This window comes from Salarias fasciatus, chromosome 10 (genome assembly GCF_902148845.1).
Source record: "Salarias fasciatus chromosome 10, fSalaFa1.1, whole genome shotgun sequence".
Lineage (NCBI taxonomy): Eukaryota > Metazoa > Chordata > Actinopteri > Blenniiformes > Blenniidae > Salarias > Salarias fasciatus.
The window spans coordinates 2,532,904-2,553,435 of NC_043754.1; the positions used below are offsets into that span (position 1 = coordinate 2,532,904).

Here is a 20,532-nt window from a genome sequence, read left to right on the forward strand (position 1 = left end):
AGAATTCCACTCAGAAACTGGACATTTTTTCCTGCTCTGTGATTAAAACCTGCGCTGCTGTTCCAGTGTGTGTTTTATGACTGTAGCTTTTCATTGTTTATGCGTTTGAAATCTTTCGGCTGTAAAACATTTTAAGTTGGAGTCCCCATTAAACTGTTTTGCTGTATTTGACACTTGATGTTGATGAGACGGAAACATTTTTTTTCGGATTTTTAAAAAGAATATTCAGCATACATTTTTTATCCTAAAAATATTTCGTAGTCACATCCATTTCATTAATTTATTATCAATATTGAACATCTAATTCGATTTTTAAATGGTACTGAAGTGCCATGTACAGTGTGCAATATAATGTTTTAAATATTTATCAATATTAAGTGGAATCACACAGTGATTGGCATCTGTTAAACCAATCACAATTTAGGGGCAAGTGGGCTGGCCAATCAGATTACAGAGGGCGGGATTCCAAACTGAAAGCACCTGTGCAGATATTACACAGTAAAAGATGTATTGAGACAGCTGCAGTCCCATGTTTGAGGTTATGGATCTACAGGGAATCTCAGCGGCTCCCCTGTCTTGGTAGATGTTTTCATTTATTGCATTCGGTGTTTTGAGTAGAGTGCAGATGGCGAGAAATCTCTAGTGGCTTTTAATGTAAATCTGTAGACATACAGCATTGATAGAGTTTTTATGTATTCGCCTGAGAAGTTTCAGAATATGTTGTTTGTCATATCTGACCATAAAGAATGTTGATAAAAGCAACAATCGACAGTCTGAAAAATCAGCTTTCAAGCCTGCAGGAGAATGGAATAGGACAGAAAATATTGCAGTAATTATTGCTTTCAAGGATAAGAGATTTTTTTTGTGGCAATTTTGGGGAGGAAAAAAAAAAATCTATTTTCTTCCTAATGTTATATCCATAATTCTCTTAACTTGCAGTCTAAACATTATTAAATGTTGTACTCTTGAGCCATCTTCAGTCAAATGTATAAAATGTTCTTATAAACTCTATTTTTCTATTCCGGCCGTCCCTTTTTGAAGCGATTCCATTTCAAAGTTTGAATGGTAAATGAGGAGTGGTCCGCCGGGGAGCATGTGAAAGCTCCCTCCCTCTCTGGCAGGGCATCTGATCCACGGTTCGTATGGCTCTCTGATGCTTCCCTCCCTCGATCAGATTACGCTCTCATCAGACATGCATGGGAGCCTTTAATCCTAGTTTAACTGGGCTAACCAACTGCTGACATGCAGGGGTGTGCACACCAAAGAGGGGCTGTGGAGTGCTCTGTTCCGGAGTCGAATGCCTTGCCGAAGGGCACTCCGGAGCATGCAGTGACCGAGAGTCGTCTAATCATCTCCCCCGTGCCACGTTTCCCGGTCAGAGTGATTAATTAGCCGTTGCTACTGGCCTCTGAAACACAGTCCCGCCTGAGCCGTGATCGCAGCGGAGTGGTTTACAAGCCACGCTTCGTTACAGGTTTTCTGTCGGGGTCACGGTTCAGCGCAGGGCAGGGGGGGCCACGTTTTTTTTTTTTTTTTTTCTCTCCCTCTCCCACATGTCTCTGTGTGTATGCATCAAACACCGACTGCATGTATCCACATCGGTTTTGGTCCCATTAACATTCCCAGCATGTTTGTGCTTGAGTTGTTCTCTGAAGCCGTTGCTCTGATTCACATCGATTTGTCTTCTAATTTCTCGGCACCAGATGACATAAAGGCGAAAGCATCAATGAGCCGAGAGGCAGAGGAGCTGGTGGAAATATTGATGTTTTGAGTGCAGGCTGTCTGTTTAAGGTTGATACTCATTAATTGAAGCTGGTGTTTACCTTCATAAGTTTACACATGTTGATGAAGAGCTGCGTTCCGCCGTCAGACTGGGCAGGATCACACCGTCTCCAGGTAAATGGTCCCCCTGAGGCTCAGCGGCACAGCGAGCGGCAGTTTCATACCCGGGTGTTGGTGTGCATGGCTCCAGTGGAGAGATTTTACATAAATTCTTTAATGACACAGCGTACGTGTTGTCTTGTTGACCTTGTGGGGTATAGGAGTAGAAACACCGTTGTACTAATACTGCGTGTCTGTAAATGTCTGTTGTTTTGGCAGCTTACAGCAGGAGCAGTGTGCGCCGGACAAACCTGTTCTCTGGCAGTGGGTAGAAATGTGATCCTTTCCTTGAAATCTGATATTTCGGCTCTGAAGCGGATCACGCCGGCTTGGTTCCACCAGCCTGTTTGTGTGTGTGTGTGTGTGTGTGCGTGCGTGTGTCCACCCCTGAAAGCTCAAGACACGAAGGTCAAGACACACGCCCCCTTTTTCCACAGCTGAATTGTGGGTATTTTAGGGTCGCAGGCTCAGATTCGCTCCGTGCACGGAGGGCTCTGAGGCTTTTATTTTGGAATTTCAGACAGGATCATCCAGCGTTTGCAGCTGTGAAGATTAATTTTTATTGTTCTTTTGTTGATTTTGTTCAAGCTGAGGAGAATCTTTACAGCCAAATAATATGAAAGACTAGACGCTGTAAATAACTCATTGACTGAACACATTTGGGATTATTTAGACAGCGCCTCGGCCCGTCTGGCTCGAGACAGAGCAGCGTTCATGTCCAGCAGGTGTCAGTCAGATTGAGACGTGGAGGCCATTGATCAGCTGATCACCGCTTCGGGACGGGGCACGCCGGTTCTTCACCGCAAGGCGAGGCCATTTTTTTGTGATGTACATCGCTGCGTGTGTGCCTGTACTTCACACCAATACAGCACGTCGTTCCGTGGCTCACAGTGAAGCATAAACACTTCCGGACCATCTGAGTGCAGCATAAACGGAGCGTCTGCTGTCTTAACTGCAGCAGGGACCAATAGCAACGTCAGCAAAATCATCTCAAACCATTTCGTTAAGGAGGAAGTATATTCCCCCTTGGAAAATCCTTTAAACAGCCCCATTTGAAAAGTGCCGACTCGTGAGTTTTTCTATCAGTACAGTAAATTTCTTTCCATTTATCAGATGATGCAGACAGAGTTGATGTGGAGTGTACGAGGGGGCTTCAGGACATCTGGACAGCTGCCAGCTCTGCTCGATGACTTGCAACTACTGCTGAGTCACGGCCTGAGTGGTGGGAATGTGTGATTTTATCAGCATAATGCTGCTGCTGGATGTCACTGGCTTTCAAATGAAACATTGATCGCGCTCCAATAGGTAATACAGCCGAGTTTATATAAGCAGAAGTTGAAGTGGTTTTCCTTTCTGGGCCATGAATGTCTGAAACGCTTCGTCACAGGACGTCTGCATCGTGGAGCAATTAAAGGCCACATTTCATTAAAATGTTAATTAAGAAATTGAATATCAAAGACAGGAATGAGATTTGAATAAGAATAAAGTGTAAGATCCACAGCTGTAGTACGCTGCTTATAAATACACACATAACTGTAATATTAGCGTTTGTGCTGCATGTTGTCAGACCTTGTGTCGAGAAAAAGAAGCAGGAGCGAGTGTCAACTTTATCAGAAATAGAAATGGCAAGGCGCCCGTCTGCGTAAAGCCGTCATCCTCCAGACGGGTCTTTCTGTTTGGAGATACGATCATGAATTCAGCTCAAATCAAAGCAAACTGAAAGCGGCGAGCGGCCCGACTGTCCTCGTTCTCCCGTTATGCAACCGGCCGCCTCCTTTTGTCGTCTTGTTATGTACATGAAACCTCCTTCGCTCTCAAAGGTCTCCTTGTTTGTCCACGCACCGAGCCAGACGTGACCTGCGACCCCCAGCCCTCCACACTGACGCACTGTGGCGGCGGGGCCGCGCCGCCTTTGTTACCTCCTCCCCGTGTGTCCGTTGAGGATGCACAATGCGTCCCGGGAGCGTGAAGTCCCGGGCGGGCCGTCCCCGCCGCGCTGCGAGGATGCCGTGACATTCCCAGAGGAGATTCCATTCCCCCGTAAACAATCCCGGCATTGACACGCAGGCGCTGGTGAGCGAGTTGCCAGGGTGTTTCCACAATGGCCCGGCCGAGCAGAATGAGATCCCGGCCATTCAGGACTCCTCTGGCAGCAAGTCGCATGAAAGCCGTGTGAGAGTTTCAGCTCGCCGTCTTCCCCGCAGCACAGGAGCGCGGTGGAAGCCGTCAGCGCCTCCACAGCGTCTCATGTTTTCTGTCAGCAGTTTACCTCCTCTCTGTCCTGCTGCTGTTCTCGGAGCTCGTGCGGCGACAACAAAATACGTGATTCCTCCGCTTCGTTTCTTATTTTCAATCTTTATCGGTCCTGGAAGGGGGAAGCTGGTCATGCTAGCAAAGAACAGCCAAAGGGGAAAAAGAAAACCCTCACTAAAGGAGACGAATAAATCAAAACGTGAATTATGTAAGATAAGACACCTTTATTAGATCGATTGTTCAGCCTGGGAAGAATTTGTTGAGGGTTCTTAAGAAGAGGAAGCTGAGTTTGTGAAAGTAGCACACCCAGCGAAAACAGCCAGCTGGTTTTCGAGCAGCGTGAATCAGTCGGGGAGCAAAATGTGGAAAGTTGTGGTAAAACAAAGTGAGAGTGCACGGCAGCTCAAGGTCGTCGTGATTAACTTCAGAGAAATGCACTCGACAATGGATTTAAATAAAGCATGTCTGCAGGAAAATGAAGCTTATTCTAACATGAACAAAGAAACCGGTTGTTCACTGATTTACTCTGCAGCAGAGCAAAAAAAACCTTTTCATTATCATTCAGCTAATTTTAGTGTGTAAAGAGGAATTAATCCTCCTGATCTCGTCGTGATCTCTGCATCATGTTTAGGATTTCATGAAGGAAGTAGAGCCGGAGTGTGCTGACTCAGGAAGCCCGTCTGTTCAGTCACATCATGTTGCTGTCGGTGATGGAAATTCCAGTTATCTTCTGTATTTGTGACAGAAATCTTACTTTGCAATGTTTTTCGTTAGGGTGTTTTATTTGTCTGCATTTAGACAACAAAAATGTGTGTGTGTGTGTGTGTGTGTGTGTGTGTGTGTGTGTGTGTGTGATCAGAGTGAAGCGTTGTGTGCTGATGGGGTCAGGCAGGTGTCCACGCTTCCACTCCAGCACAGGTTCACCTTTAAGGGCCCCACTGTCAATAATTAACAGGCTTGTTAAAAAAGCGGCTGTGGGTTCATGCCCAGCCGCTGACCTTTGACCTTTGTCACATGTCCCCCTCCCCCTCCCCGCGGTGTGACACCCAACACCCCCGAGCCTGCAGACACGGCCACAACTGCTCCGAACGTGCCGGTGCTGAATAGCCGTCTTTTCCCTGGCGGGGTCCCGCTGCTGGGTGTCCCGCTGCTGGGGGGGTCCATCTGTCCCGTCCTGTCTGGGACGAGCGGTGATTTGGTCTGTCTTCCGTCGTCCCGTCCCGTGTTTCCTTCATTTTGAGAGTTTGTGTCTCCAGAAGACTTGTGTCGGGCGTGAAGCGGCAGAACCGGCTCTTCTGGTGGTGAAGGGTCCAGATAAGCCTGGTTAAACTTTAAACTCCTCGCTTGGTTGAAGATATTGTGGGGAAACGTAGAGAAGGAGCCCTTCCTTCACTGTCCACCGCCTCCGAACCCTGCAGGGTCCTAATGGGGGTGGCGAGGGGGGCAGACACCCAAGGCCCTACAGCGGAGATGTCTCGCAGGTCGCTTCATTGAACAGCCGCTCTCCACGTCCCCGGCGCCGTCCTGGAATTAGGTTGATGGGTGTCATGGTGTCTGGGTGCATTAAGGTCAGCCTCACCTTTTCCAGACACCCGTCAATAGTTGAAATGGGCCACAAAATGAGCTCCACTTCCTCCCGTTTGGCAAATATTTCACCAGGAGTGGAATATTTCAAGCTGTTGTGACAGGCTGAGCTGAAACCCGCTTTCCTTTAACAGCGTGTAGCTTTTAGCTTTCTGTCCATAACGGACTCTTTGTTCTGAGTCTTCCTCCTGTTTTCACTCAGGATCGATCGCCTCCGATGTTACAAAGCAGCTCAGAACACTCAGTCTCCTGAAGTCTTGTAATTGTACCAGCTCAAAGCCTGATGGGATGCCGTGCTTTACCTTCCAGAATGCCCTGATTCCTTATTTCTCCAGAGGTATTCGGAAGAAATCTTTTCCAGGTAACCAGTGGATGTACGATCCGGTCGATAGTGAGGGTTTGGGAATGTGGTTTTCTGCTCACAGCTCATAATAGTTCGGTTAAATTCACAAAGCCTTGAGTTTGTTCTTATGAACTTAGCTTTTTATCTTTTTCGGAGAAGTTTTCAAGACGAACCATTGACTTGTTTTGATGGCGTGCTGCCACCTGTCTAGGAAAAACTTCTATCATTTATCAGCTGTTTCTGTATTTTTGTGGAGCTGTTGCATGTTTTTTTGAGGACAGCAAAACAGATCCTGAGTTTTCATTCCAGCTGTAGCTGCAGTGTGGAGGTTCACATGTGCAGCAGCAGCAGCGCTGTGGGGCTGTTTCGTTGGTAAACGGTTCCTGAATCCACTGACCATCCAAATAACAAAAGAGTGTGTGATTTGTCATTCTGAAAATTTGGAAAGAGATGCTCTTTCCCTCTTTCCACCTCATAAAATGAGTGTGGTGCTGCAGGTTGTCGTCACATTCAGGAACATTGAGGTTTGCTTTTAGCAGCTGTCATCTCATTCTTGTTTTTAATAATTTTTTAAGCATTTTTAAGCTGACGAAGATGTTTTGAATGATTTTCAGCTGTCCTCTTCTGTATCACTTGTTTTGGATGGTTTCTTGCTGTTGTAGCAGTTTCAGCAGTTTGATCTTTTCAGCTGATCTTTTAGCAGTTTTCAGTAGTTTTCGTTCAGTTTTTATCCGTTTCAGCTGGCTTTGCTGTATTTTTTACACAGATCAAACATTCAGATGAAGCAGCATTGTTCGCGATGAAAGTTAAATGACTGTTTTCATAAAGTTTGAAGCTTTCAATTCTGGTTTAATTGAAACCTCGACACATTCCTGAGTTGAAGTGAAGCGTAGCGTGAAGTTCACATTTCAGTTGACACACTATCGAGCCGTTCTTTTATTGAAATGTCACGTTTGTAACCTCAAGCTAGAAAACATTTCAGAGTCTCTTTGAGATTAGCTGATGATTGTGGGGGGGGGGGGGGGGCACAGGTTGCAGACAGCAGCTTGTCAGCTGCAGTGCGTTGACTTCGTCCCCTCGTTTGCAGACTCCCGGACCGTCCTCGTGCACAGCAGCCGCAGGGAGCTGAAGTTTTGGCTGCAACTCGAGGTTAAGGGCACCTCTGTAGTTCTGACAGCCTTTAGAGAAGAACCCTCCTCCTTCTCAGTGGGTCTCCCTCTCTGTCTGAAACAGCCACACCCTCCTCACCCTCCTCACCCTCAGCTCGCAGCAGGGCTTCAGGTGTGTCTGCCGTGCAGCAGCTTTCAGTTTGAACCCAGTGCTGACAGATGAAAGAGAAGAGGCTGTTTAAAAGTCTAAAACGTTTGCTTTTCTCTTCTCTCCCTGTGTGGACCTCTGTGCATGTTTGGCTCCGGCAGTGTTCTCCAGTCCGTGGCTCCGCTCTGAACCCGTCTGCGGTGAAGTTCAGGTTCACTTTGAGGCGCGGTGTCGGCTTCAGGCAGGGGTCTGCAACCCGTGGCTCCTGAGCCGCCTGCAGCTCTTCAGCCCTCACAGATTCGCCTGGAAACGAATCGTTTCTGATGTTGCTTTTATCTCCTGCTTTGAGGAGACAGACGTGGCTCTGAGATAAAAGTAGTTTGGGAAGCGATGTGTACTTTAGTTGACAAAGTGTCACAGAGCAGCCCAAAATTAAAAAAGGCCAAAACTGCTGAAGAACTGATGATGAATACAGTAAAACTTTAGGCTAGTCACTGTGGAAAAAGTTGGACAGCGTTTGCAGTTAAAAGGAACTTTATTTGGTAGAAATTTGGTAAAAATGTGTCTTTATCATAGAAGTTGCTGACCAGTCCAAACAGGCTTCCAGTAATTAACAATATAGACATCCTTCAACAGAAATAGAAAGAGAAACCAGCAGCAAATGACAAGAATTACAATAAAGTCTAAGATGTTTTCCCCAGGCAGGAAACAGGAGCAGCTGATTCACGAGCGTTAAGATGACATTGATGATTCAGTCTGTTGTCTGTGGATCAGCAAGTAAGTCACCATAAAAACCCCGGCCGCCATCTGTACCGGCAGACCGCGCTCTTTTCACAACATTAAACTCACAATAGTTTATGAACACAGCCTGTCTCCTCTTCATGTCTCTAGAAAAGTGTGGAAACAGTTTTTAAAAAGGAGTCGTTACGAATCCAGATGAGCTGCAGAGGCTGGACCGTCAGGAAGGAAACGTACTGGATCCTGTAGAAACTGAGGTTATGGTTCATGTTTCTGTTTTAAGGCCAGTGAGGCTGCACAGCCTGTTTCCACCGACTCTTTGTCGTGTTCTGTTTTAGTGTGACGCATGCGGAGCTGTGAATTAGCTGAAACCAGGAGTCGTCTTTTGTGCTCTAGACCTTGAGCCCTTTTGAAGAAAACCTCTTCACAGGACAGTGTGCCGTAAACAGTCCGCCTCGCTCGTCACATCTTCCCCTGCTCGTTCAGATCTTTTCTGACGTCAGACTCATTCTTCCTTCCCTTTCCTTTCCAGAGGTGTTAAAACGGTTTTACTGGAGGCAGAAACCGCTCCGGCGCTGCAGTGGACGCTGTTTGAATAGAGTCTGATTGCTCCTCGGGCTGCTGTCGTCTTCTGAATCGTGTTTTGAGGCTGGAGTTCGGAGTTTGTTTGTGTGACAGAGCAGGTCTGAGCACTGAGGTGGAGTTTTGCATTCCGGGCATGCTCCCGTCTGATAATGTATTTCCCCAGCTGTAAAATGAAAACCTCTCCTCCTGTCCTCTGCTGGGCTTCATCGAACAAATCATGTTTGTTTGCAAAGTAACTCTAAGATGTGGCCGGAGCAGCTTGAAGGACAAAAGGCTGAGAAGTTTCTGACGTGCAGCTGGAGTGCGGTCGATACGAGGCGGCATTTCATTCTTTCATCTACAAGTTATCCGAGCTCAGAGTTTCCTCTCAGAACAGATATGATCTCATTACATGGGTGTCAGATGTTTTGTGGGAACATGAGAAATCCATGAGGACTGCGTGTGATTCTGCCACAAACACCAGATATTGCTTTTTCTTCATATCGAAGCATGCAGCAGTGGTATCTGTGACGGTGTCTTTAAGCCTTAATAACTGAGCAGACAGAAAACTCTGCTCGTGTTTCACGCTCCTCCAATCCCCCCCCCCCCACCCCCGCCAGCAGACGGACCCTGTGTTCGTCCTGCGAAGGTGAGCGGCGTTAACAAGGTCACCCGGCTCACTTCCAGGTCTCCGGAGGCCGAGGCATCAGGTGACGAGCATAAGGAGGCCAAGAATTGTGAGGGCTGCATCATCCATCGATTTCTGTCTCCAGTTTGTTTATGTGGCTCGCAGCCGATTGGCCGGCTGTGGCGGGCAACAGCTGGACATTGATCCAGAGCTGTGCTCTCTCCACCGCATGTACCTGTGGCGGAGCATGGAGTGATAACCCCGCCTCCAGCCCAGTGGGCATCGTCTCCCGCCGCCGCTGCCCCGTCGCGCTGCAGGAGACGGACGGATCTGTGGTTTCAGTGAATATGTGCTGCATTGTTTAAACCTCCACCTACGCAGGGGCACGGTGTCGCTGACGGAGACACAGCAGACTGCCTCGTCACGGCCCGATTCCTGCAAAGCTCCAAATTGCCTCATGAATATGCACGACGCAGTGAATTGAGGTCAGTGCCTGTCTGCCGAGTCAGTGTCGTCCTGGGCTGTTTTCACGTGAGCCAAACGGAGGAGGAGCTGCAGAGTTTCTGTCACCGAGACGCCGCCTTGCCTCACACGCGTCCACACACTCCGAAGCCACAGTGTCAGGTACATTTCCTGTCAGCCACAGATGCAGTAACTCCTCCGGCCACTAGAGGCCTCCACATACACTCCTGCAGCTGGCTAAATCCAGCTGTGTGGCGGTTTTCCCACGAGAAGCGGCCTTTCTGACGGGAGCAGCTGTTTCCAGTGAATCTCTCAGGAGCTTCAGTAATCAGCTCGGGCAGCTCATACCTGTGTTTCCTCCACAGACCAAGCCCCCCCCTCCCCCGACATCATGACTCTTGTTGGTTTTCCGGCCTGGTCTCATGTGAAAGCGCTGCTGTTGCTGGTCCGCTGAACGTCCAGAGGGAGCACATTGTTTGTGCCTTTCAAGCTCCTCTGGAGCTTTCCCCGTCTGTCCGTCCGACAAAGAAGAGCTCTAAATCTTGGTGGCAGCACTTTCTGCCCTGCTCTAACAGTCCCAGCTGTAGGTGGCCTCAGTCAGCACTCGCATGAATTATTCATGCAGGCGAAAAAAAAAAAAATGTAAGAGACACGATTAATGGCCCTCGTCCTTCAAACCCACCTAAAAGTGCATTCATTAAAATCTGGCGTTACTCCGATGCAGATAGATGTCTTAAAGCTGCAGTTATTTCACCAACACACAGCTCTGAATGAAATTTATTAAGAGTCACAAAGTTGATGAAGTTAGATTCTGGCTGATATTTAAGCCGCCATCTGAGCAGCCGTTACTCCACAAGGTAATGGTGAAAGCTGCTCCAGCTGTTGGGCTCATAAGCAAGGCGATCTCATTTTATGTTGATTTGCTTCCGAATAAAGATTCAAAAACACATTTCCAAGTATTTTAACTGAATCATGCTCTTCAGTGTTTCAGAGCTGTGGCACACTGGAAACTAAAGAGCATTTTTCAACATTTTCAATCATTTTTAAACAGCAGTTTAATGACTGAATTACTCAGTTTGTTGTTGATTCATCCAAGCAGAACCTTCAAAGCAGCGGAAGGTTTTCGAGTCCCAACAAATGACCTGCAAATGAGGGCCTGTCCGTGTCGTGTTCATTTTTCCGGCCTTCGCTGTTCCTGCTTTCCTTTGCATACATAACGAACCGTCCGGGACTAATGGGCTGGAGCGCCACGTGGAAGAGGGAAGCTTGATGGTTTGATCCGTGGCAGCACGACCTGACGGGCAGTGTTGCTCCGGTCGGAGCCGGCCTCATTAATCAGAGCAGGACGGAAGGGTAATGAAGACGAGGCGTGCGAGGCGGCTGCGTCCAATCAGAACGCCTCGCCGTTTGTGCTCGGCCGCCTGTGTTTTGTTGCAGAATGCTGCTGGAGATAATTGACAGGAGAGACGCGGAGGTTTGGACGGAGGATTAGTTTTGGCTGAACCCTCCGCAGCATTTCCAGCGCAGCGTTCCGGGAGATTTATGCGCGAGGGTTCCTGATAAATCACTTCTTCATTAGTGTTTGCGGTGGTGAGTCAGCATGGAGCGGTGACAGGGCGCCGCTCTGCCCTCTCCTGCCCTCTCTCCTTAACCCCGCCGTCCGGGCCGGCCTCTTCACCAGCAAATTATTCCACAGCAGGAAATCCTCACTCCTTCCTCTCACTGCAGCCATATTCGTGGCCGGCAGTGAAACATGGAGCGGACAAAAACTCAAACTCGGCGCCGGTGCTTTCACTATTCTACTATTTCTGTCCTGCTACCATCGCTCTCCACGAGGCGTCCAACCTTGAGCGGGCGCTCCGAGTCATCTGCGAATTACCGTAGTCTCGTGCTCAGCGGGCGCCGAGTTCCCTCTTCATTAATTACTCTCTTTGCGGTGAATATTCATGGAGTCATGCCGCCGATGAAACCGTCTGCTCGGTCTGACTCTCGTCACGGCGTGGAGTTTATCTGGACATCGAGAGCAGCTCGAGGGAAGAGAAAAGGTTCTGCGTGACGCAGAAACCTTTTCCGTCACTGCGGTCGGTTTACAGGTTTGAGGCTGTTTCTGATTTCTCCAAAGTGACTCAACCTTGCGCATCCATTATCAGTTTTAGCCTCCAGAGAGGAAGAACCTCCCGTTCTTCAATACCAAACGAATCCAGACATGTCGGGGTCGAGCTGTCTTGGCACAAAAAAGTTGTTTTTCAAGGTGATTTTCCCCTCGTGTGACTGGATGAATGCACAATAAAGCTCCACAATAATAAAAGCCATGATAATCAGCAATGCTTAATGATGTTGCAACAAAGGTAATTTTGTAAAATGTTGTGCGTCTCTCCGGCGCCTGGCCTGCAGGGACGTCGTTCACTGAATTAATCTCTGTAGAAATCAATCTGGCATCTTTTCCATAGTCTGTCTGGGATTAATTGATGATGGCCAATTCCTATCGTCGTTCGAACTTTTTTGTATTAGTATTTATTTTTATCTTCATTTAAATTTAGTTTACTTTACGTCACCTTACAGGATAATTCGTGACTTTAAAAGAATTCATGTTATTCCACTGAAAAAGAACATGTCTAATAAGAAAAATGTGATTGAAGATTATTTTTACCTCCCAAGAAAACATATTTTAATGCATTTTGATATTGTCCAGTTGGAAGTGGAGCCGAACTTAGAATTTCTTGAACTTCTGCATGAAATCAATGCGTTCTATTGATGATTTGGCTGAAAGTGACTCTGCTGCTGCTCAGCTGTGACCTCTGTCCGTCACTCTTCCCTCCCGTGCTGATTTGCGTGCGAGCAGCTTGTTTGGTGGCGTCCTGACGCCGTTGACAGTAAACAGCCTGACCAGGCTCCTCTGCTGGGTGAAGCACCTGTGTCAGCTGGTGATCTCAGGCTGTCAGCACATTTTCCGCCACTCTTTCTTTTCTTTGTGTTGTCCCTCCTGAACGAGGCCGTGTAAATCCGTCGCCGGTCTCCTTCCTCCACTGGAGCTTCTGCTGACGGTTCGAGCGCCGCCGCTCCATTAATGTGGTTATAGTTTCGTCATTACAGCAGCACTGAGTTGTGTTTCTGCTGCTCATTTTTCACCTGCCTAATTTAGATCCACATCGCACATTTGGCTGCATTATCTTCTGCGGTAATTCACTGAGCGCGCTCATCCCGGCGGCGCGCCGCTGTTGTGAGTGGGCGCCTTATCAGATTTTCGCCTGCTAATTATCAGAACAAGTTATATTACCCAGGCTTCACTCCGGAGCGTCTAAATCAGCTCCAAGGTCGTCGTCGGCCGCTCGTCACCAGGATACGTTCTCTCGCTCCTCTCCTCTCCCGCCAGGCCGCCGCAATCACTCAGAGCTCAGAGAAAAGGAGCGTCCCACTGCTCTCTTCAGTGGGTGGGTCCAGCGCAGCATTCTGCTTTAATGAATCACACAGCGGTGCAAGTGTGTGTCTAATAATCATGTGGCTGTTTCTCAGATGAGGCCAGACTCGCCGGGGGCGAAGGTTTTCTCCGTGAAACCGTCTGACCGGCGAAAGTTTGTGTTGTTAATTTCCGGGAGCCGCGTCCTGAGATCCAGATGACGGGATGCTCCTGAACGCCGCAGCCCGACGGGTTTTCTCTCTGGCAGCCTCGCTCCTTCAGCTGCCGCTGAGATTAGCCTTCCTGATGCTAACCTAAATGCAGTCGGCTTCATCAAATCCTCCTCTTCGTCCCCCGAGAGCCTGCCACATGCTGGCGTATTAAACGGGGCTTCCTAAACAAACATGGAGGCTTTGCGTCGGGCAGAGCAGCGACGTTGTTTTGGTAAATAATTCCCGCCGCTAATAGACTCATCTGCACAGGAATAGTTCAGCAGCAGGTCACACTCTCAGCTTCCTCGTGACTGATGTGTCAGGAACAGTAGAACTGCTCAATCACAAGACCGAAAGCAGAAAAGCAGTCAGCCCTGAGTGTGTGTGAGAGTGTGCGTTTGTGTGTGTGTGCGATGTTGAAGGAGGAGCTGCTCAAGGACACTTGGACAGGCCAGATGGCTCTCTCCCGGGGATCAAACCGTGACCTTTGAGTTTTTGCTGAGCGACCTTTCAGAGCAGTTTTCTCTCTCATCAGCAGGCAGCGCCGCTTCCCGCTGTAGTGCCGCCGCTTTAGCGGCGAGAGCGGCGCGGACGCATTTGTTCCGTGTTTTGCACGATAAGAGATGCCAAACATGGGTGCGCTTCCCGCCACCTGCGTGTCAGACTGTACCCTTTAAGAAGACAGCCCCCCCCCCCCGAAGAACGCCTCGCCTGTGCAGCGCCGCTCTTTCAGGTTTGTTCCCACAGAACAGACCTTTGACACAATTCGAGGGACTCCAGCTTCATTAAGCAGGAAACACATCACAGCCATCCAGTGGAAATGTCAAGGCGAGGATAAGGTGGACCGTCTGGGAAAACGCTTTTGAACCAGGAGGAATAAATCAAAGCGGAAACGTCTTCTTTAAAATGATATAAGCTGGATGTGGATAAGGCAACATGACTCACACACTCACACACACACTGTGAGACTTAAAGGAGGAGCTGTTAGCAGGCTAACACTCCGCCGTGTTACATGCTGATCCTGCAGAGCCGCTCTGATGAAGAGCCTGACTGGAATCATTCATGAAGCAGCACTTATGTGAACCTGGAGGTGTGACTGTGAACAATGTAGTTCTGTTAATGGCTGCAAAACTTTCCACTAACTGAACACAGATCCCGCTGAAATGAAGCCGCAGTTTCAGAAAGGTTGACGAACTGATGGTGGAATTATTTATGCTTATTTTCTACTTCGTGGATTTTCAAGTGACGATATAAATGAATCGTACTGCTACCTTTTGCGGCGACGCTGTTTGGCACAGCTCTGTTGTTCTTGAACCCAAACCGCCGCCAGATGATGGACGGTTGAAGACTGATGGTTCAGTTCCAGGCTTTCCTCAACCCACACACATTGAAGTGTCCTGGTTTCCTGCTGGCTCTGCAGTGCGAGCGGTTGTCGTCGGTCACATTATCCAAGGCTGATCTGAATGTTAGTTTCACTTAAGCTGAGACTCACTCCAGCTGCTCCGTCATGGATTAAATCCTGTTGTACGTCGCTCAAGCTACTTATGAGGTAATTCACGCCGCGGTAATCTGGGTTTATCCATCATCATCTACTCGATGGTGTCTTCAGTGTGAAGTCCGTTCATCCTTTCGGCTGAATCACTCTCGGACCCACGCTGGCGTTGTGGTTATTGACTCTCAGACTCCGGTCTGCGGCGCAGCGCCGCAGTTTGTTTCTTTAAGGAGCCTAATCCGGACTGCATCTGGACTGATTAACACAGAGCTGCAGCATCAGATGCTCGTGTGTCAGTGTGAACCGTCGACGTGGAAAAAGAGGCTCAGCGGGCTGGTAGAACACCAGCTCATTACGAAGAGTTCATTTTGTACACGAGGATTATTCATGAGCGTTAATATTGACAGAAGAGTCGGTAAACACCGGCATGCCGAGCCGTGCAGCGTGGGTATTTCACCAACCCTATGGATAATTCACTGAAACACGCATTTAGTGTTGGTTCATATTGTGTTCTGCAGTGGAGAAGATTCTCATCAAGCAATTAATTAGGAATCAGTTCTGCAAAATACATTTTGTACATGTTAACTGTATGAGTCTCTATTTCTATGACAAAGAAAGAAATGATAAGAGAAATTAAGAATTTCTTTTCAGATAGCTGCTCAGGAATGACAACAGGATAGTTTTCAAAACTTATCAGAACGGTTAGAAACACATAATTGATACCAGCATAAGGAAAACACGAGGTATATAATAAGTCACATATCAGTGAGAAAAATAACTGCCAGACGAATTATTCACGTCAACTTTTAGAATCGTCAAGACAAAAACTTGAAAGCATCTGTCTTCATCTGCGACAAGTTTCTACAGTTGAGATTTTTTACTCGTGAAGGTAGAAAGTTGATTCATTCAGCAGTAAAAGTCGTAGAAGTAAAGCAGCAGTTGTTTGTCTTTAGCGTAAAGCGATGCTGCAGAAGTCAAGTGTCGCGTTGATGCTCAGCTCTGCATTAGCGAAGTTCTTCACTGCTGTAATCTGCTTTTCATCTCATCCTGGATGTCCAGGACTACCTCAATCAGTCTTTTGATCCAATTCAAACATTTTGAAATGGCTCAAATGTATCTGAATATACTCCACATGGATTTGATAAAAGCTGATAAAAGAGTTTTCTACAATAAAAGTGGAAAATGACAACATTTTTCTGAGAAAGCTTGCTGTGGAATTGGAGGTTTTAGTAATAGACTTTCTGAGCAGAGTCATTACAAAGCAGGAATCCTGGAGGGGAGTGTGAAAGCTTTTATATAAACCGAGTGTACTTTAAATGTCATGGAAGTGAGACCTTTATGCGGCTCCAGATTTACATGGCTCACAGTGCCTTTATGGTTTCACTGCTTTTGAATGAAAGTTTATTAAATTTAAGTTGGCTTTTTTTGACAAAAGCCTAGAAAAATAACATGTCAAAAATCTGTCTCTCCAAAGACGCATGTCAGCTAATGAGAGACACGGAGCATCAACGCGGTGACGTGGGAGGGTTCCTCCAGCTTCCTGCCGCAGCCAGCAGGCTGCTGGTGACATTCATGGAGCAGAAAGTGAATGACAGCTGCGCCACAGTGATAAATAAAGTTGTATTAGGCTCAGAAGGCTGCTGCTCTCAATCCCGGCCTGGCCGCCTGCCACGGCTCGCTGAATGTCACGGACACATTACTGCCTGTTTGATAAGCTACGAGTACAAATTGGTGATGGCTGCACAGTTTAGACGACACACGGCTCCACTGGCTGCTCCGAGATTCTCCAAGCAAGATCTGCAGCCAGCTGATGGGAACGGACCGAACCGGACAGAACGCAGTGCGATACGCTGGATTACATGACTGTTTCAGCCGTGCTTCACATGTCTAATGAGGAAAAGTTACTTTACAAGATATACCTTTATCGTTTTATCGGCCAGCCCGAATTCGAAAACCATCTAACAATAGAAGTATCTGATCTCGTCTCTCTTCATGAATCTCTCCCGTCTGTCCATTCTTTTCTGTGGAAATGCTTCATGGAGCATATCGGAGGGATGTAGTAAATGCCTCCTCTCCACACCCAGTACACTCTTTATTGCATTCCTGAACAGATATTACGAGAGTCTGGACAGTCGTTAATGTCAGATGTGCTGCTTTACAGAGGTATACAGCTCCGAGGCGCTGGGAGGATCTATCGTTAGGAAAGGATGAGCGTAATTGGATTCCTCTCGTCAATATCCTGGTGCACAAACATTTTCTGGCCTTCCCACCAATCGTCAGGGACGTTTGTGTTTGCAGTTGGAAGAAAATTCCTGCTCCTTCAGCGGCAACATTTGCGTGGAGAGAAGCCGAGCTGTTTGACGGCGGTGTTAAAGGAGCCAGTTGGAGATGTTGGTATGGGGGGCTCTTTCCGGGGGGGGGTTGCTGGATGGTGGAGGTCAGGGGTCAAAGCCAGCAGGAACGCACCTCCTAGGGTCACCTCAGTCGGGGTGTAGGACCACCTGAAGCACTCGGACCGCCGGTGACGCTCGGTGAAGCATCTTCTGACACGCCTCTCACCTCTCGCATCTTCGTTGTGTACGGTTACCATGGTTACCGGCATTGTTCTCATCCACCACAAGGTTGGAGGAAAAGAAAATAGAAGCCATGCAGGGTCGCTGGAGGCTGATGACAAAGCTTGAGTTTCTCTCCTGTGCTAATCAGCACTGATTCCTCATCATCTCCGGATGTGAGGAGGAAGTTAAAACCCGCTGCCGCTCCGGGTGGCGTGTCTGAGCGTGACCTGCCTCTGCGTTGGTGCGGGGAGACGGTTCGACTTGAAGAGACGCGGAGTGGAGGATGTGGGCGAACTTTCTCCTGTGACGACGGCGAGCTCGTTAACCATGCAGTGACATCCCGGTCCTGATGTTTAATCTCCTCTTCGCTCAAGGCTGGCCATTTTACGGCTTTTCTGCTGCATCAGGTTTTTACGGGCGGCTCGGCGCGTGTTGAGATCTGTGTGTGTGTGTGTGTGTGTGTGTGCGTTGACGGCATGACAGCACACGAGGTGAATCTCAACACGCCGCACGTGTCCAGAGCTTAGCGCCGCTCTCCATGGTGATCGATAACCCCGTGTGCTGGTCGTCCTCCCGCACAGCCACTGCTTTCCACCGCAGGAGCGCGCAGGGTCAGGAGAAGGTGATGCGCTGGCTCCTGATTGGTCCAGAGGGAGCCCTAACCACTCATGATTCACTCTGTTTGCCTCGGTATTTTTAGAACACGGATCCCTGAATCACTCCCTGAACGGGAAACTTTCTCAGACATGAAAATCTTCACTGCCTGTTTGCACAAGAACAAACACACGCACACACACACACACACACACACACACACACACACACACACACACAAACACAGAATTAACAATGAATTACTTACAAAGAAATGGAAGCTAACCTTGATGTGAGGATGCTAATGCTAATCACAGATGCTGTGGGTGCTGAATCACCTTCTGACACCTTTCCTGTTGCTGTGAGGAAGACTGCGGTCCTGTCCACACCTTCATCCTCACGGCACGGCGTTTCACGGGCCTGAAAGTGGCGTTTTAGTAGAGAAATCTTGCAGTGCTACCTTGGCGTTGACGCGCGGCGGCCAAGAGCTTGAGAACCAAGTGCTGAAAGAGGGATTTCACCGTCCATGTTTGTAGTCTTTGATGTTATTTTACCTTTTTTTATAAAACCTAACAGTCAAGGCAACATTTATTAGTTCAATTAGGTCATGTGATCACAGAAAGTCAAACAATGATAGGCCCAATTTTTTCTTCAATCTAATCATTTCATATTGTAAATATAGATTTGTTTGTTTGCTCTTGAATGCATTCAGACCTGTCATGAGCCAGGTGTCTGAGGTGAGTTTCCATGTTGGCCTTTTTGGTGAAACTGCCCACCATCCGGCAGCAGAAAGCCCGGGAGGATTACGTCTGCGTCAGATGTGGGAGCAGCTGCCTCGTGTGCAGCCTGCGAGGATCCTCTTCCTCCCACGCCCCCCACCCTCCTCCACCACCACCCCCCGTTGGCGCCGTCCTCGCAGGATTACCGAGCGCAGTCGCAGCCGTACGGACTTCCTCCTCTTATTGGGTCGCCCCCGCTTTGTGTGTGTCGCCTATTTTGGTCTGCGGACGCCGTCACGTCAGGATTTTGCCGGGCGGTCGCCGTGTGGTGGGTGGCATAACAGCAGTAATACCCGATGGGGCGTTGTGCGCTGTGATTATGGGCGCAGCGATGATCCAGTGGGCAGGAGATGAGCACTGTTGCAGGGCTCCCAGTAAGCCTAATTGCAGTGCATGCGAGTTTTAAACGCGACGTGAGCGGACCAGAGAGTGACGGCCGATGGCAGGTGGCGTCATCGGCGGGGACCTCGCCTCGCCTCGAAGCGTCCGGTCTGAGAGGAGGTCCGCACTCCTGCTCCTCCTCCACCCTACCCTTCTCAAGCTGCTCAGCAGGCACTTCAGAGCTGAAACAATTAGCTGAGCAATCACAAGCAAATGACAGAGGAAGAATTAGCAGCGGCCTCATAATTCATTCATTGCCACAGCGCGCTCTTGTTTCAGCCCGTCGACGGAGGCGTTCATTAATTGTGGGGGTTTGGGCTCTCGAATAAACAGGCCGTTTAAATCCAGCATTATCTGGAGCTGTAGGAGGCAGTTATTGCGCATTTCCCCTGTTTTCTGACATTACACATTCAGAACAATAGCAACGAGACAATGGTAGACAGACAGAGCAGAGACCCAAACATTTCTGACTTTTAAACTTGCACAAATAATTTAGCTGCATTTACCAAAAACTGAACCTTCGGATAGAGTTTAGAAATTTAAGAACCGTTTTTAGTAATTTATAACATTTTTGCTGATTTAACAGATTCTTTCTTTTTTTTTTTTTTAAGCTGTTTTATCATTTTCCCAATTTTTGAAGTGTCGGTGTGAGACAGTGTACACGGGAACCATCTGCTGGAAAAAGTATTGTTTTCCCATTGTCTTTTCAACAAAGTGAAAGGCCGACTGTAGCGTTTTGATAACTGCTGTTTGAAATGTTGTAATTGACATGCCGGTCCACTAGTCTGTTTTAGAGATGCCACACACACAGAGAACAGCATTGTGGAAATATTGATCTCCTTTCTCCCATCGCCATCATTCGATCCCATCAGTATCTGCTGTTTTTAGGAAATGTGTCTCCACGTATGCAGATGATGGTGGAGTAAATGTTAGTAAAGGTACCAGATGTTGGAAGGTGTTTGTTCAAACAGCTGGATCGCTCAAAGTCTTTACTTGAAACCGTACAAACAGCTTTAGATTGCCACTCAGTTTGAATGTGACCGTTTTCCTCGTGATGGGCTGCTGACTTGAGTTTGATGAAAGATGAATGGACAAGTAAAAATAACATTTTGCAGAGCGCTCACATGACCTAGCTTGTTTTCGTCCTCTTGCTTTAGCACCTCTCTGGTTTCTGCTGCTGCTGCACTTTGTTTTTAGCGCGCTGGTGGAAATTCTCCCCAAGTCAGATCTGTAGTTTAGCTGTGTGTGCTAGCATGACCCTGGCCTCCAGTCGTGTTCAGCCACCAGCTGCTGCTGGGTCGGCTCCAGTAAAGCCCGTTCACTCGGATCCCAGGCGGAGCGTGAACCTGTCAGGACGTTTGGAGGCTGAGCTCTGGTCTTCAGTGGCTCTCTGCAGCAGAAGGAGCTAAGAG

The 20,532-nt window shown here is 48.1% G+C and overlaps 1 protein-coding gene across 2 annotated transcripts in view; it reads left to right on the forward strand.

Moving 5' to 3' along the window:
- Positions 1 to 20,532, forward strand: part of arhgap32b (Rho GTPase activating protein 32b) — an 86,048-nt gene that overhangs the window by 446 nt on the left and 65,070 nt on the right. The window lies entirely within an intron of this gene.